The 17,168-nt window shown below is 46.0% G+C and overlaps 1 pseudogene; it reads left to right on the top strand.

The window, feature by feature from the left end:
- LOC141230060 (uncharacterized) overlaps positions 1 to 17,168 on the top strand; it is a 92,064-nt pseudogene that overhangs the window by 41,099 nt on the left and 33,797 nt on the right.

The following is a 17,168-nucleotide window of genomic DNA, read 5'->3' on the forward strand; positions in this document are numbered from 1 at the left end:
GAGCGGAGCCGCGCGTGTACGAGGTGTACGGAGCAGAGCCGCGTGTGTACGAGGCGTACGGAGCAGAGCCGCGTGTGTACGAGGTGTACGGAGCAGAGCCGCGCGTGTACGAGGTGTACGGAGCAGAGCCGTGTTTGTACGAGGTGTACGGAGCAGAGCCGCGCGTGTACGTGGTGTACGGAGCGGAGCCGCGTGTGTACGAGGTGTACGGAGCGGAGCAGCGTGTGTACGAGGTGTACGGAGCGGAGCCGCGCGTGTACGAGGTGTACGGAGCAGAGCCGCGTGTGTACGAGGCGTACGGAGCAGAGCCGCGTGTGTACGAGGTGTACGGAGCAGAGCCGCGCGTGTACGAGGTGTACGGAGCAGAGCCGTGTTTGTACGAGGTGTACGGAGTGGAGCCGTGTGTGTACGAGGCGTACGGAGCGGAGCCGCGCGTGTACGAGGTGTACGGAGCGGAGCCGCGCGTGTACGAGGTGTACGGAGCGGAGCCGCGCGTGTACGATTTGTAGAGAATCCTTTGCAGCAATGACAGCCTGAAGTCTGGAAGCCATGATGGGGTTGAGATCTGGTGACTGACTCGGCCATTGCAGAATTTTCCACTTCTTTACAGTAAAAGATTCCTGGGTTGCTTTCGCACTATGTTTATATAAAAAAGAACCTATACATGTTTGGTATCTACTAACTCCTAATGACCTGGAGAATAATAATGGCAGGTCAGTTTTATCATATAGTGAACATGGTAAAAAAATATAATAATTGTGAAATTGCACTATTTTTGCAATTTCACCGCACTGAATTTTTTCCCATTTTCCAGCACACGTTTGGTAAAACCAATGGTGTCGTTTAAAAGTACAACTCATCCTGCAAAAAACAAGCCCTCACATGGCCATATTGACGGGAAAATAAAAAAGTTATGGGAAGAAGGGGAACGAGAAACGAAAACGCAAAAATTGAGAAACTCAAAAAGGGGTAAAGGGGTTAATATCAAATATTTCTAAAAATAAAAAAAATAGAAAAAAGTTAGAAAATATAAGTAATGTAAGAAAACCAGCGTATGGATCTTTTCCAGCCTGGGTCCCGGGTTATCTGGCCCATTCCATCCGGTTTTGTTCATTTGGTGCGAAATCCCTTCCCAGATCCTCTGAATTCCTACATGGGATGTAAATTCCCTCAGGACCGACCCGCTGAATTCACGGCTTATCAATGAACATTTACATTTTGTTCATATTTATCCAGAACTTTGGTTTTACTAACTATGTCGGAAAACCGTTTAAATGGTTAACATTTCTGATGAATTGTATCATTTACTTTAGTTAAATGTACAATAAAGATTTTTGGCAATGTTCACACTCTGCATCTGAGTCTGAATGGTCCACAATGTACAGTATATAATCATTGTCTTATAGCATTTTATAGAGACATTCATAAACATTTAGATATATACAGTGGGGGAATAAGTATTTGATCCATTGCAGTTTTTGTAAGTTTTCCCACTGATAAAGACATGAACAGTCTATAATTTTAAGGGTAGGTTAATTTTAACATTGAGATATCCCAGATACTTACTCAGCTTTTATGCACACACACTGATTACAAGCAAACAGGTCACAGGTGAGGATGTTACCTTTAGTAGTCATTCAAACCCATTTGTGTCAAATTCTGTGCATGTTATCAGGCCAAAATCACAAGGGTATGTGATGTCCGCTATTTCATCTTTCTTCTCTGTTAGACTCCTAAAACTTAATATGAATAAAACTGAATTCATCATCTTTCCACCATCTCGCTCAACCCCCCATCTGACCTATCCATCAAAGTCAATGGCTGTCCACTCTCCCCAGTCTCGCAAGCTCGCTGCCTTGGGTTAACCCCTGACTCTGATCTCTCCTTCAAACCTCATATCCAAGCCCTTTCCACTTCCTGCTGACTCCAGCTCAAAAATATTTCCCAGATTCGCACATTCTTCAACCCTGTGTTAATCCCTTCACTGGCTCTCCATTGCCCAGAGACTCCAAAACCCTAACCATGGCATATAAAGCCACCCACAACCTGTCTCCTCCAATCATCTGTGACCTAGTCTCCCGGTACTTACCTGCACGCAACCTCCGATCCTCACAAGATCTCCTTCTCTACTCCCCTCTTATCTCCTCTTCCAAACAATCGCATGCAAGATTTCTCCCGTGCATCACCCATACTCTGGAACTCTCTACCCTAAGGCTGAGTTCACACGATGCGTTTTTCATGCGTTTCCGCGGCGTTTTTGCAGTTGCGTAAACGCCGCGGAAACGCATGAAAAACGCATGGTAGAAGGGCAGCAATGTTCCCCAATGGAAATCCGCATGTGCTGTGCCCATGATGCGGATTTTTCCGCAGCGTAAACGCTGCGCTCAAAAATCCGCAGCATGTCAATTAATTTTGCGGAAACGCTGCTCTTTTGCCGCCATTGACTTGCATTAGACCGCATGGAATCCGCATCACTGTATATGTTGATGCGCTTTTCATGCGGTCTAATGTGCGGATGGTACCCGGGTCTGGATGAGAGGACTCTCATCCAGACCCAGGTACCATTAAAAAAAAAAGAATAAAATAAAAAATATATATATTCTCACCTTCTGACGGCCCGCGCTGCGTCCTGCCGGCTTCCCGGGCACTTCGCGGTTGAATGAAGGACCTTCGCTGACGTCAGAGTCATGTGACGGGTCACGTGACGCTGACGTCGGAAGGTCCTAAAGTCTTCACTGCCGGCAGCCGGGACCGATGAAGCAGGACACCGGGGGCCATCAGAGGGTAAAGTATAGATTTATTTTTTATTTTTTGACATTCACACACTATATAAATCCATGCCGGTTGCATGGATTTATATAGTGTGAAGTTGACAAGCACTTTCCAAGTGATGCTAAAATCGCTTGGGAAGCGCTTGTCAACCCGCATGCGGAAATGAAAGTGAAGACCACTTCATTTCCGCATGTCCCTGGCAGGAAACCGCATGTACAATCCGCATGCGTTTTTTCCTGCCAGAGAGATGCAGAAACGCTCAGGAAAAAATCCTGAGCATTTCTGCATCGTGTGCACATACCCTAACATATCAGACTCTTGCCTACCGTGGAAACCTTCAAAAGAAACCTGAAGACCCCCCTCTTCCGACAAGTCTGCAACCTGCATTAACCCTCTCTCCACCATGCTGCTGCACAACCAGCTCTACCCTCACCTACTGTATCCTCACCCATCCCTTGTAGATTGTGAGCTCTCGTGGGCCGGGTCCCCTCTCCTCCTGTACCAGTCACTGACTTGTTTTTATTCAAATTATTGTATTTGTTGTTTGCTATGTAAATCCCTGTAAAAATGAGAGACTGTTTTAAGGCATTTTATTACTTACTGCAAAGACAAAAGTTTACATACATTTCATTAGCATTTGGTACCATTGCCCTTAAACTGAATGACTTGGGTCAAATGTTGGGGATATCCTTCCACAAGCTTCTCACAATAGTTGGTTGGAATTTGGGCCCATTCTTCCTGACAAAACTGGTGTAACTGATCCAGGTTTGTAGGTCACCTTGCTTGCACCTACCTTTTCAGCTTCGCCCATAAATTTTCAATAGGATTGAGATCAGGGCTCTGGGTCATTGTCTACTTGGAAGACCCATTTCCGCTCAAGCTTTAACTTCCTGGCTGATGTCTTGAGATGTTGATTCAGTATTGCCACATAATTTTCTTTTCTTATGCTACCATCTATTTTGTGAAGTACAACAGACCCTCCTGCAGCAAAATAACCGCACAACAGTTGGGATGGTGTTCTTAGGCTTCCAAGCTTCTCCCTTTTTCCTCCAAGCGTAACGATGGTCATTTTGCCCAAAAAGTTCTATTTTAGTTTCATCAGACCACAGAACATGTCTCCAAAAATTAAAGGAGTTGTCCAGCACTTTTTACTGTAGACCAAATATCCCCCAATGTATTTACCCTGTTCAGATAAGGGTTTTTGTAAGGGTTTTGCTTACAGGCAACACGTGACCCCCGGCTGCATCCGGCTTTTCCTTCCGCTGATGTCACATCAAGTGAGGCGCGACAAAGTACTGGACAACTTCTTTAAGGTCTTTGTTCCTGTGTGCATTTGCAAACATTAATCTGGCCTTTTTATGTTTCCTTTGGAGTAATGGCTTCTTCCTGGCTTCGGTCCGTACACCTTGTACACATGCGGCTCCGCTCCGTACACCTCGTACACTCACGGCTCCACTCCGAACACCTCGTACAGGCATACCTCCCAACTCTTGAAGAACAGAAAGAGGCAAAACTTGTCCATGCCTCTGGCCACAACCCAATCGACGCCCATTTACCATTATCTTTCTCCCCTGGCAGGAGCAGTTGTCAGAAGGGCGCTGGTAGTGAGAGAAATTCAACAGAAGGCCGAGACTGCAGTGTGTAGAACCAAATCCAGGACTGTCCGCTGTATCCCGGACAGTTGGGACTAGAGATGAGCGGATGGATTCCTGAGTCTCTGGTCCAGTGTCCAAATCAATGCTACCTGGCGGCTGGACGGGACACTGTGAATCTCTTATCTTTCAGGGCAGCGCAACGTCATCTGTGCGTCCTGCTCATCTCTCGTTGGGACCTGAGGATTATTTTTTGTTCCCTCATTCATAGTCGGAGCCGCAAGAACTTTCTAATTATTATGTAGCTTCACTATACGACATCCGTCTTTCTTGTGTCTGTAAGGCCGTGTTCACACATTGCAGAAATGCTGTGTTCTTTGTTTTCTGCAGATGTCCGCACCAAACTCCACAATAACAGTCTCTTCCCCCTTATTTGATGCGTTTCTGGTGCAGATGTGAAGCCGCGTTTTTAAGGTGCTTTTTATAGTACAGAAAAGCTTTGATTTTGCACTTAATGAAGTATTTGCATTTTTTTTAGGCTCCACATAGAAGCGTCTGAAGACGCTGCTGAACTCTGCGGTAGTGATGAGTGAGCATGTGTTGTTAACCCTTTCGGAAAGCATGCTCAGCATTTATGTTAGTGCCGCCGTAGCTGCATGTGTCATGGCATCCTGCACATGTCACAGCTGTAGATGCCGAGCACGCCGAAAATACTCTGCGAGCACGCGGGCGTGCGCACCGAAAGGGTTAACAATCCACGCTCGCTCATCACTACTCTGTGATTTTGGAGCATTTTCTCCTCGGCTTCTTCTGAAAAAAAAACGCATGAAGAAAAAAAAAACGCCGCTGCATTTTTAAGTGCAGAATCAAAGCTTTTCTGTACTATTAAAAAGCGTTAAAAACTCTGCTTCATATCTGCCCCAAAATCGCATCAAATAATCGGGAAAACACATAAAAGAAACGCAGCCAACACACAATAATCAGAGAAGATTGTTACTGCGCCGTGTGGTGCGAACACCTGCAGAAAAAAAGAAGCAAAAAGAAAGCAGCATTTACGCTAGGTGTGAACACGGCCTTAGCTGTCGCCGTCTGGAGAGCCGAGCTCCTGGAGAAGATGCTGACCCGGCAGCAGTCTGCGATGCATGCGACCGGCAGCGCCCTAGCCCCGGAGGAGCTGCTCCTGGACCAGGAGGCGTCAGGCCGAGCTGAAGCGATCGCGGGAGCAGGTAGGAGCGATATCCCTGTCCCGGACGCCGCTGGCGCTGATCCGTTCCTGGTCCCCCTGCAGGAACCTCCGTCCCCGGCGCTCATGATGCCGACCTGCTCCTAGGCCACCTGCAGGAGCCACCTGCCCCGACACCCGAATGGGTGTACGGCCGCCGGTATGGGACTGGTCCGAGTAGGTTGAAGATCAGAGCCTCCCTTTACTGCCCGCTCCCGTGCCCTTGGTTGCCCACAGGGAAGATGGGGACCAATTCCAATGGGATAACCCGGCGGGTGACCTGATGGGTTTTCCCCCGGAGACCCAAAAGGAGGCCGCACGCCGAGAGGAGTATTGTTGGCGGGAACTCCTTCAGCTGGAGAAGGAACCGCGCACCCGGCGGGTGCGCTGGGAGACAATGGAGGCTCGCAACATGGAGGAGAAGGCCCGGGCCCACAAAGCCAAGCCGGCCACGCCCGATCCACAGGTGGAAGGGGTCGTGGTCAAGTTTGACCTGGATGGAGGATGGGGCTTTATCCGAGAGCCCCAACTTGGCACCGACCTCTTTGTTAACCGGCGGGACGTAGAGTCCCATTTACAGCATGGACATCCAGAGCGGGATCTGTACCCTGGTGACCGAGTCACCTATTCCCGGCACAGAGGAGAGCGGGGCTGGTATGCCCTCCATGTACATAGAGTAGTGGAGGAGGAAGAGGACATGCCCCTGCAGTTCGAGACTGACGACCCGGCTGGGCCAGCCTACAGAGAACAGGTGTCTCCAGGGAAGGAGCACCACTATGGAACTATTCATTTGAAGGAACTGTATATAGTTATTATAGTTACCCGGAAGGGTACATCCGTGTTTGAGTGAACTGAAAAAGTCTTGTGTTTACTTAGCTACCCGGTAAGGGTACAAGAACTGAAGAGCTGAGGACTGTGAGCAGCCAAAAACTTTTACCTGTATATAGTTGGCACTTCTTAAGGTGCTTCTTATTGGTTTTATATATAAAGACCTCTGAACAAAAACCCGTTTGGCGTGGCCGAAGACGTGTTCCAACAGCTGGACCACCTATGCCCTGCAGCCACGCCCAGGGCCTACATTGAGGGTTTTCAGACGGGTCCCTCAAATTGCACCTTGTTCAGTGAAATGGACACGCAGCTATAGATTTCACTGTAGTTATTGAAAATGTTTGATATGAAAAAATGTTTTATATATATGAAGAAAGTTTTATTCAAGAAAGTTTGATAATGTTTTATAAGCTGATACAGTAACATGTAACGTTCAAAAAAATGTGCCTCCCATAAAGGGAAGAAAAAGTAATGTCATAATACTTCTATGTGAATGCATTCTAAAAATGTGCATGTTTGTTTTTACTCTGTTCCACCCCATGGACGTGCTGTGTTTTACCAGGGGGGTATGCGGCGCCACTGCGGGCTCAGTCGCCACAGAGGTACTGCATCTCACGCAGAGGTGTGGTATCTCACTCTCAGGTAAGGATGGAGTACTACCTGGGACCCACACACTTGCATCCATTATACTTCAAGAGGGAAGGGCGAGATTGCTCCTAAGGGAGAGCACAGTCCCTGGTCCCTGGCTGGAGGGTGGAACCATGTAGTGGGTGTGGGTGGAGGAAGAAGTTCAGGGGAGCACTTCAGTAGGAGTATAAAAAGGAGGGGAACCATCTAGAAGGAGATCAGTCTGAGGAGAGAGTCAGAGGAGAGGGAGAGAGTTGGGAGCAGAGGCTCTGTAGGAGCTCTGCTCAGGAGGAGCGGGCCTAGTAAGAGAGGCCCAGGAGGACAGACTGAGAGAGGACGGGAGCAGAGGGAAGACTCCAGGAACAGAGGGGATCCCAGGGGCACGATGAGTGCAGGAAGCCACCCGTACGCCCGAATCTAAACGGACTTGGAGGGATCAGGCCGCAGAGGGGACCGGCCCCTAACTAGTGGAAAACTACAAGGCTCAGCTAGATAACCGGAGGCTACTGTACTTTCAAGGTGTAGTTTCCCACAGCCGCAACTAATCACTAAAAAGGTAGCCGCACAGGATCCAGGGAACTCCAGGTTGCCCGTCAAGATCTCAGGTTACTGGCTTGGGACACTGGTTGTGAGGCGCAGGGCAGGAGGGGAAAAGCCAGCGCAGGAAGAAGGCCGTGAAAGGCTCACAACACAGGGTCCCGTCAAATACTCCAGAGATACCTGGGAGTTTGCTGAACCCCAGCCTCGGTGAACGCAGAACGACTTGGGTGGTGATAATTTGGCCATTGTAACCAGGAGCAACATGATAATCGTGAGTAAACCTTGAAGACTGCACCCCACTGTCTCGCTGAATTATTGGTGTGCCATCACCTGCACTACACTGCCCAACAACAGCTACCTCATCATTTACCATCACAGCACCGCCCTGGAGCTCTACCTGTGGAGAGCTGAATCAACTCTGCTGCATTAACAACAGCTCCAGAAGACCTGCTCCGCAGCGGCGGCTCCATATAGCTGCATACCACAGGTGTCGTCACGAACATTAAAAAAAACTTTAATTCCCCTTTTCTTTAATCCCCTTTTGATTGACCGCCTTGGGTCACGGAGCGGGTCACTGCCACTGTGACATCCTCCAGCATCGACCGGCCCGGCTACCGAGTACCCCACGGCCCAGGGGGCGCGTCATATTTCTATGAAGATGTATACTCTGCTTCTGTACTGTCTGTGCTTCTTGACTCTACAATGCATTGCCTGCATTCTAGAGTCAAGTTAACCAAATCCTCCTCTGTTCACCATTGAGAGCTGTAGCTCAGTGGTTAGAGCTGCAGCCTCTGAACACTGAGCTCCCAGTTCAAGTCCTGGCAGATGTGATCACAGGAGAAGGAAGAGGTGAGTGTACTATAATTTAATTTATTCACTGACTATTGAGTGGCCCCTGCCCCCTAAGGAGGAGGAGCTACAGAGAGATGAGAGGTATAAATAGAAGTCAGTGAGAACAACTGAGCCAGCACAGCAGAGTCCTGCATCCACTGAGGCCCCTGATCATGTGACCCCTGACTCCTCCCCTCCTGTGACCTCATCACAGCTCCTGTGCGCACAGAGCAGCCATATATGTGGTGGCGGCTCTGCAGGTGGAGGTATGTGGAGACCCCATTACTGGGCGCAGGGGGCATTAACCCCTTCAGCACGGAGACTCTTTTGGGGTCTCTGTGTGGTGTGAACAGTGACGTAACACTTGCAGAGGTGTAGCTAGGTATTCAGCTCCGGGGGGCGCAGTATCTGAGTGGTCCCTTACTGGTAACCCCTGATCACACTATGCTGGTGCAGCCTATTAGTGGGTATAGGAGAACCTCAGCAGATGACCGCAGTGTAACTGAAAGAAAAATCTCCACAAAGCCCAACACTATTCCCGCCATATCTAGTGGTAGATCCCAGTACTGCAGGACACAGAAGATACAGCACAGTTACAGATCAAGCTGACGTTCTTTCTGATGGACTCATTCACTTTTCCATCTTTCTCAGAAAGTCATTGTGACTTCTCCAGCCAGGACTCGTCTGCGGAGATTGCAGCACAGACACATCTGACTCCTCACCACCGTTCCCATCTATTCCCAACCTGAACAATCCTCTCATCCTGACGATACCCCAATGCTGAGCTGCGGCTGCCGTATGTGTCCCTATTACTGCACCTACTGCGTGGTATAAAAGCAGAGATCCTCTCACTGCCCCACATACTAATGCCACCACTGTGCTCCTTACATAGAAATATGTGTCTTTGTGCCTTCACAGTAGCTTCCACACTCTTTAATGGTTCCTACAGTAGCTCCCACACTGTATAAAGGCCCCCACAGTAACTCCCACACTGTGTATAGGACCCAATACTGTACGATGGTCCCCCAGTAGCCTTCAAACTGTATAATGGTCCCCGCAATAGCTACCTCACTGTATAATGGCCCCCACATTAGTTCTCATGCTGTATAATGGCCCCCACATAAGCTCTCATGCTGTATAATTACGCCCGCATTAGCTCCCATGGGTTATGATTTCTGTCTGTCCCTTTCTGTCGGCTGCAACTTACACAGTCCTGTTATATGACAAAGAGCTAAATAGAAGAAAATATTGTTCCTCCATCCTGTCATATGTTCCTCCATCCTGTCATATGTTCCTCCATCCTGTCATATACTCTCTCCATCCTGGCATATACTCCCTCTATCCTGGTATATACTCTCTCCATCCTGGCGTATGTTCCTCCATCCTGGCATATGTTCCTCCATCCTGGCATATGTCCATTCAGCCTGGTATATACTCCCTCTATCCTGGTATATACTCCCTCCATCCTGGCGTATGTCCCTCCATCCTGGCATATGTTCCTCCATCCTGTCATATGTTCCTCCATCCTGGCATATGTCCATTCAGCCTGGTATATACTCCCTCCATCCTGGCGTGTGTCCCTCCATCCTGGCATATGTCCCTCCATCCTGGTATATACTCCCTCCATCCTGGCGTATGTCCCTCCATCCTGGCGTATGTCCCTCCATCCTGGCGTATGTCCCTCCATCCTGACATATGTCCCTCCATTCTGGCTTATGTCCCTCTATCCTGGTATATACTCCCTGCATCCTGGCGTATGTCCCTCCATCCTGGCGTATGTCCCTCTATCCTGGCACATGTCCCTCCATCCTGGTATATGCCCCTCATCCTGCCCACGCCGGTGTTCTTCAATAGTTAGAACTAAAAAACTCACCTTTCCCTCGCTCCCCTACAGGGCATCGTCGTCTTCTGAAGACAGCTGCTGACTTCAGCGTCCAAGCAACGGGGGTGAATGATGTCACTGCCATTTTCCCAGTCACATGCACGCCACCGTCAGCTGCTGGCCCTTGATTGGCCGACAGCGTGTATTGTGGCACATGGACCCGGCAAGTTTGTGCTCTGCAATACCCTCCGGTGTCATTTTATTGAAGACACTGTCTGCGAATTCGCACACACAATATCTTCAATAAAACAGCGCCATAATGCGGTATGCGCACATGCTGACTCCGGCACCAAGATTCGGACAGAAGGACACAATCACCATTATATATAAGATACCAATATTATACACACATGTATACAGCCACATAACTATGTACACAGCCATTTCCTTTATTCATATGCACACATAAGTGCTTTATACATACGTACACAGGCATTCCTGTATACACACACCAGTGCTATATACACGCCTCATTCCTGAGTGTATGTATATATAAACACACACATGTACAGTGCTGGCCAAAAGTATTGGCACCCCTGCAATTCTGTCAGATAATACTCAGTTTCTTCCTGAAAATGATTGCAATCACAAATTCTTTGGTATTATTATCTTCATTTAATTTTCTTGCAAGGAAAAAACACAAAAGAGAATGAAGCAAAAATCAAATCATTGATCATTTCACACAAAACTCCAAAAAAGGGCCGGACAAAAGTATTGGCACCCTCAGCCTAATACTTGGTTGCACAACCTTTAGCCAAAATAACTGCGAACAACCGCTTCCGGTAACCATCAATGAGTTTCTTACAATGCTCTGCTGGAATTGTAGACCATTCTTCTTTGGCAAATTGCTCCAGGTCCCTGATATTTGAAGGGTGCCTTCTCCAAACTGCCATTTTGAGATCTCTCCACAGGTGTTCTATGGGATTTAGGTCTGGACTCATTGCTGGCCACCTTAGAAGTCTCCAGTGCTTTCTCTAAAACCATTTTATAGTGCTTTTGGAAGTGTGTTTTGGGTCATTGTCCTGCTGGAAGACCCATGACCTCTGAGGGAGACCCAGCTTTCTCACACTGGGCCCTACATTATGCTGCAAAATTTGTTGGTAGTCTTCAGACTTCATAATGCCATGCACACGGTCAATCAGTCCAGTGCCAGAGGCAGCAAAGCAACCCCAAAACATCAGGGAACCTCCGCCATGTTTGACTGTAGGGACCGTGCTCTTTTCTTTGAATGCCTCTTTTTTTTCCTGTATACTCTATGTTGATGCTTTTTCCCAAAAAGTCCTACTATTGTCTCATTTGAACAGAGAACATTCTTCCAAAACGTTTTAGGCTTTCTCAGGTAAGTTTTGGCAAACTCCAGCCTGGCTTTTTTATGTCTCGGGATAAGAAGTGGGGTCTTCCTTGGTATCCTACCATACAGTCCCTTTTCATTCAGACGTCGACGGATAGTACGGGTTGACACTGTTGTACCCTCGGACTGCAGGGCAGCTTGAACTTGTTTGGATGTTAGTCGAGGTTCTTTATCCACCATCCGCACAATCTTGCGTTGAAATCTCTGGTCAATTTTTCTTTTCCGTCCACATCTAGGGAGGTTAGCCACAGTGCTATGGGCTTTAAACTTCTTGATGACACTGCGCACGGAAGACACAGGAACATTCAGGTCTTTGGAGATGGACTTGTAGCCTTGAGATTGCTCATGCTTCCTCACAATTTGGTTTCTCAAGTCCTCAGACAGTTCTTTGGTCTTCTTTCTTTTCTCCATGCTCAATGTGGTACACACAAGGACACAGGAGAGAGGTTGAGTCAACTTTAATCCATGTTAACTGGCTGCAAGTGTGATTTAGTTATTGCCAACACCTGTTAGGTGCCACAGGTAAGTTACAGGTGCTGTTAATTACACGAATTAGAGAAGCATCACGTGATTTTTCAAAGGGTGCCAATACTTTTGTCCACCCCCTTTTTTAGGTTTGGTGTGGAATTATATCCAATTTGGCTTTAGGACAATTCTTTTTGTGATTTTTTCATTGAAGACAAATTAAATGAAGAGAATAATACCAAAGAATTTGTGATTGCAATCATTTTCAGGAAGAAACTGAGTATTATCTGACAGAATTGCAGGGGTGCCAATACTTTTGGCCTGCACTGTATACAAACGTACACACACCACTGCTATATACCTATGTACACAGAACCTCCGCTGAGTGCTGCCCTCTCGCCTACAGCCCGGGCAGTGTATGACCCGCACATAATGGTAGAAGTCCTAAGTTATTGCCGTCTCTCATTTATCTTTCAAATCTGGTGCCCGCAAACATTACCGGCACGTCAGGAGTCGCTGTGATGTGTCCGGTGGGTTTGGCCTACTCTCGTCTTTCTCCGGGTGGTATTTATAATACACAGTTCGGCGTGACAGCCTGCCAGCTGGGTACCGTGTCCACCTGTACCTGCAGCAGGGAGGGTGTCGCCGGGAAGTAATCGTTAGAAAAGACAATTCGTAACGCTTTCGCTCAGGCTAAACTATAGAGCTAGAGCTTTGTTGTGTGGGGTCCTAATAAGAGTGAGCGTTGTCAGAGCCAGCGGTCCCAGGTGCCCCCTCCTCCAATAAAAGGGCACCGCAGTACAGTGTGCACATGCTCTGACGCCGGCGCCATACTGTACTACTAGGCTTCGGACAGAAGGACACATCTCCGGTTATATTATAGATGCCACGTGTGCCCCCTTTTTCCTACCTGTGTTGTCTCATTATTATCGTGTTATTTTTTGTTTTACTTTTATATTTTATAAATAAATGATATGTTTTTAATATATTTTGGCTTCCATTTTAAAAAAAAAATTAGGTTATTGTTGATATGATGAATATAAGCCTTACTATAAAGATTGAGATCGTAGGTGCTTAATTTCTCATGTCATGTGTAATGAATACAGTTGTGCTGAAAAGTTTACATACCCCGTCAGAATTTTTCCTTTGTTGCACTTGTTTCAGAGAATATGAATGATAACAAAATAACTTTTTCTCCACTCATGGTTATTGGTCAGGTGAAGCCATTTATTGTCAAACTACTGTGTTTTATCTTTTTAAATCTTAATGACAAAAACATCTAAATGATTCTGATCAAAAGTTCACATACCCCAGTTGTTAATACCATGTATTGCCCCCCTCTAACATCAATGATAGCTTGAAGTCTTTTGTAGTAGTTGTGGATGAGGTTATTATCTCAGATTGTAAAGCTGCCCATTCTTCTTGGCAAAAAGCTTCCAGTTCCTGCAAATTCCTGGGCTTTCTAGCATGAACTGCACGCTTGAGATCTCCCCAGAGTGGCTCAATGATATTGAGGTCAGGAGACTGAGATGGCCACTCCAGAACCTTCACTTTGTTCTGCTGTAGCCAATGACAGGTCGACTTGGCCTTGTGTTTTGGATCGTTGTCATGTTGGAACGTCCAAGTACATCCCATGCGCAGCTTCCAGACTGAGTGCAAATTTGCCTCCAGTATTTGCTGATAATGTCCTGCATTAATCTTTCCTTCAACTTTTACCAAGTTTCCTGTGCCTTTGTAGCTCACACGTCCCCAAAACATCAGCAATCCACCTCCGTGCTTTACTGTTGGAATGGTGTTCCTTTCATCATAGGCCTTGTTGACCTCTCTCCAAATGTAACATTTATGTTTATGGCCAAAAAGTTCAATTTTGGTGTCATCACTCCAAATTACCTTGTTCCAGAAGTTTTGAGGCTTGTCTCGGTGCTGTTTGGCGTATTGTAGGCGAGATACTTTGTGGCATTTGCGTAGTAATGGCTTTCTTCTGGCGACTTGACCAGGCAGCCCATTTTTCTTCAAGTGCCTCCTTATTGAGCATCTTGAAACAGCCACACCGCTAGTTTTCAGAGAGTCCAGAATTTCAGCTGATGTTATTTGTGGGTTTTTCTTTGCATCCCAAACAATTTTCCTGGCAGTTGTGGCTGAAATTTTTCTTGGTCTACCTGACCGTGGTTTGGTTTTTACAGAGCCCCTGATTTTCCATTTGTTAATCACAGTTTGAACGCTGCTGACTGGCATTATCAATTCCTTGGCTATTTTTTTGTATCCTTTTCCCGTGTTATATAGTTCAACTACCTTTTCTCGTAGATCCGTTGACAATTCTTTTGACTCACAATCCAGAAACATCAGTGGCTGGATGAAAGATGCAAGAGTCTGTCTGGATCCCAGAAACTCACTCAGCTTTTATGCACACACACTGATTACAAGCACACAGGTCACAGGTGAGGACGTTACCTTTAGTAGCCATTCAAACCCATTTGTGTCAAATTCTGTTCATGTTATCAGCCCAAAATCACCAGGGTATGTGAACTTTTGATCAGGGTCATTTGGATGTTTTTGGTTGTCATTAAGATTTAAAAAGAGAAAACACAGTAGTTTGACAATAAATGGCTTCACACAACCAATAACCATGAGTGGAGAAAAAGTTTTTTGTTATCATTCATATTCTCTGAAACAAGGCCAAGAAAGGAAAAATTCTGCCGGGGTATGTAAACTTTTGAGCACAACTGTATCTCCTGCAGTATTGCTAATGCCGATTCCAGAGTCGGTAAATGAGACGAGATATCGCGTTATGGAAGATGAGTCTATGAGAAACGTGTTCAGCTGCAGACTTCGAGGAAGAAACTGCTTGTTGTCTGTGGCCTAAAATATATAGGTTTTATTACTAGATGTAAAGAAGAAAACTAAATACTGTAAAATAATAAATCTCCTCATATGTTTCCCTTATTATCTCCAGTAATTGTATTATTACACAGGATTTTTATGATGTTACATTGGCTCATCTTCTTCTCATTCAGTTCTCTACAATAACAGATCCTCCTCAGTGAAGATCTTCTATATAAGAGAATTTTCCTGATTTACCCATCAAGGATGGTTATGGACACAGACAAGATGGCGGAGAGGATATTACACCTCACCCTAGAGATCCTCTTCCGGCTTACTGGAGAGGTGAGAGATTCTGATGACGTCACATTACATCATTCTTATCTATGGGAATAACAGATGGACAGAACTGGAGAGGTGAGGACTCTGGAAATGTCTGTAGTGAGATTTATTACTGTGTCTCTCCATAACCAGGATTACACAGTAGTGAAGAAGACCTGTAGTGAGCGCTGTCAGGACCCTGTGTCTGAGGGATGGGGAAGACCCCTGAGCCCAATCACAGGGCCTCCACCTCACCCCCTGATACATGAGGACATCAATGACCAGAAGATCCTAGAACTCACCTACAAGATGATTGAGCTGCTGACTGGAGAGGTGACACTGCTGGGAATGCTGGGACATTATACAGTAACGCTATGAAGGGATCGTGGAGATGACGGTATCATTGTATGTGTCAGGTTCCTATAAGGTGTCAGGATGTCGCTGTCTATTTCTCCATAGAGGAGTGGGAGTATTTAGAAGGACACAACGATCTGTACAAGGATGTCATGATGGAGGTTCCCCAGCCCCTCACATCACCAGGTAATAGACAGGACTAAATACACACGGACTATAATTATCTGTATGTAAAGAATAAATTCAGTCCCTGTATGTGTTTCCTCCAGCTCTATCCAGTAAGAGGACAACACCAGAGAGATGTCCCCGTCCTCTTCTTCCACAGGACTGTAAACAAGAAGACCCCAATGTTCCTCAGGATCATCAGGTAGATGGAGAGAAGGTGTCATGAGATCTCCCCTATGATGTGTAGACGGCTGTGAAGGTCTTGTGCTCAGTCTTGTTTTATCCACCAGTATTATATGTTTTATACTTGTGTAATGAGAACGGTGGAGATGGCAGGATTAGAGCTGATCATAGATGGGACTTCTCCATCTGTCTGTGACTTTTACAATATTTGTTTCAGGGTGAAGATCTGACCCATATTAATACTACAGAGACATATGTGAGGGGTGATGAGTGGTGTAAAGAGGAGATTCCTACATATGACTACCCAGGTGAGTAGTAACCACTAAATGCAGAGAAGTCACAGATTCTTCTCAGTCACTGGCTGTGGCTGCTTTATAGGTCGTGTGATCACCATTTTGCCGTTAAAGTATAACATTCTCCTCCACCTAAAACTGTTCAAATTACTTTGTGAAATTGTGAAAGCCCTTTTCTATAGAACTTACAACCTGGAGGATCCACCTCCCCACTGGGATTAGGAGATGCTGACCATTACCTGCCCAGATCTGTAAGTCAATTCACTGCTCTGACAAATTATTATATATCTCTAAAACTTATATTTCCAAATTTCACAGACTAATCCAATTGGAGTAAAGGGTAAAAATTAACTTTTATTTTTTCACGATTAAAACTAGAAATATAGTAACAAAATGTAAAAATTATTGACTCAATTGTACCTGAACTGAAAGTCAGCTAGGATATTAGTAGTAAAGAGTTTGTCACTCAAGATTATTGCAATATATATCAATTATATTTATTTAATCAGGATAATAGATCTTCCTACCGTTTCTATCTAACAGCACAATTTATTCAGGAGAACTGTGAATAAATTCACTGTGGTAAGCTTTAAAATTCATGAAGCCGACACATTGGGGGTTTCTCTTATCTTGTGCTTATAGCAGCAGTTATAGGATATTGAGAGATTCTCTTGCTTTATCCCTAATCTTTTCAGCAATCATATAGTACAATAGACTGTCTCCTAGATAATGCCAATCATTAGAGCCTGTTAGCTGAACTTCTCATATTATAGCATTAGCGATGAGGATGAAGCTATCGTGATGGACGTCCATAGCTGCTGCTACTGTGGGGAAAATAAGTATTTGATACACTGCTGATTTTGCAAGTTTATCGTAGCTACACTTCACCTGTGAGAGACCGTTTCTTAAAAAAAAAAACAGA

The sequence above is a fragment of the Phyllobates terribilis genome, unplaced genomic scaffold (genome assembly GCF_046119375.1).
Source record: "Phyllobates terribilis strain yellow unplaced genomic scaffold, ASM4611937v1 Scaffold_489__1_contigs__length_1346288, whole genome shotgun sequence".
Lineage (NCBI taxonomy): Eukaryota > Metazoa > Chordata > Amphibia > Anura > Dendrobatidae > Phyllobates > Phyllobates terribilis.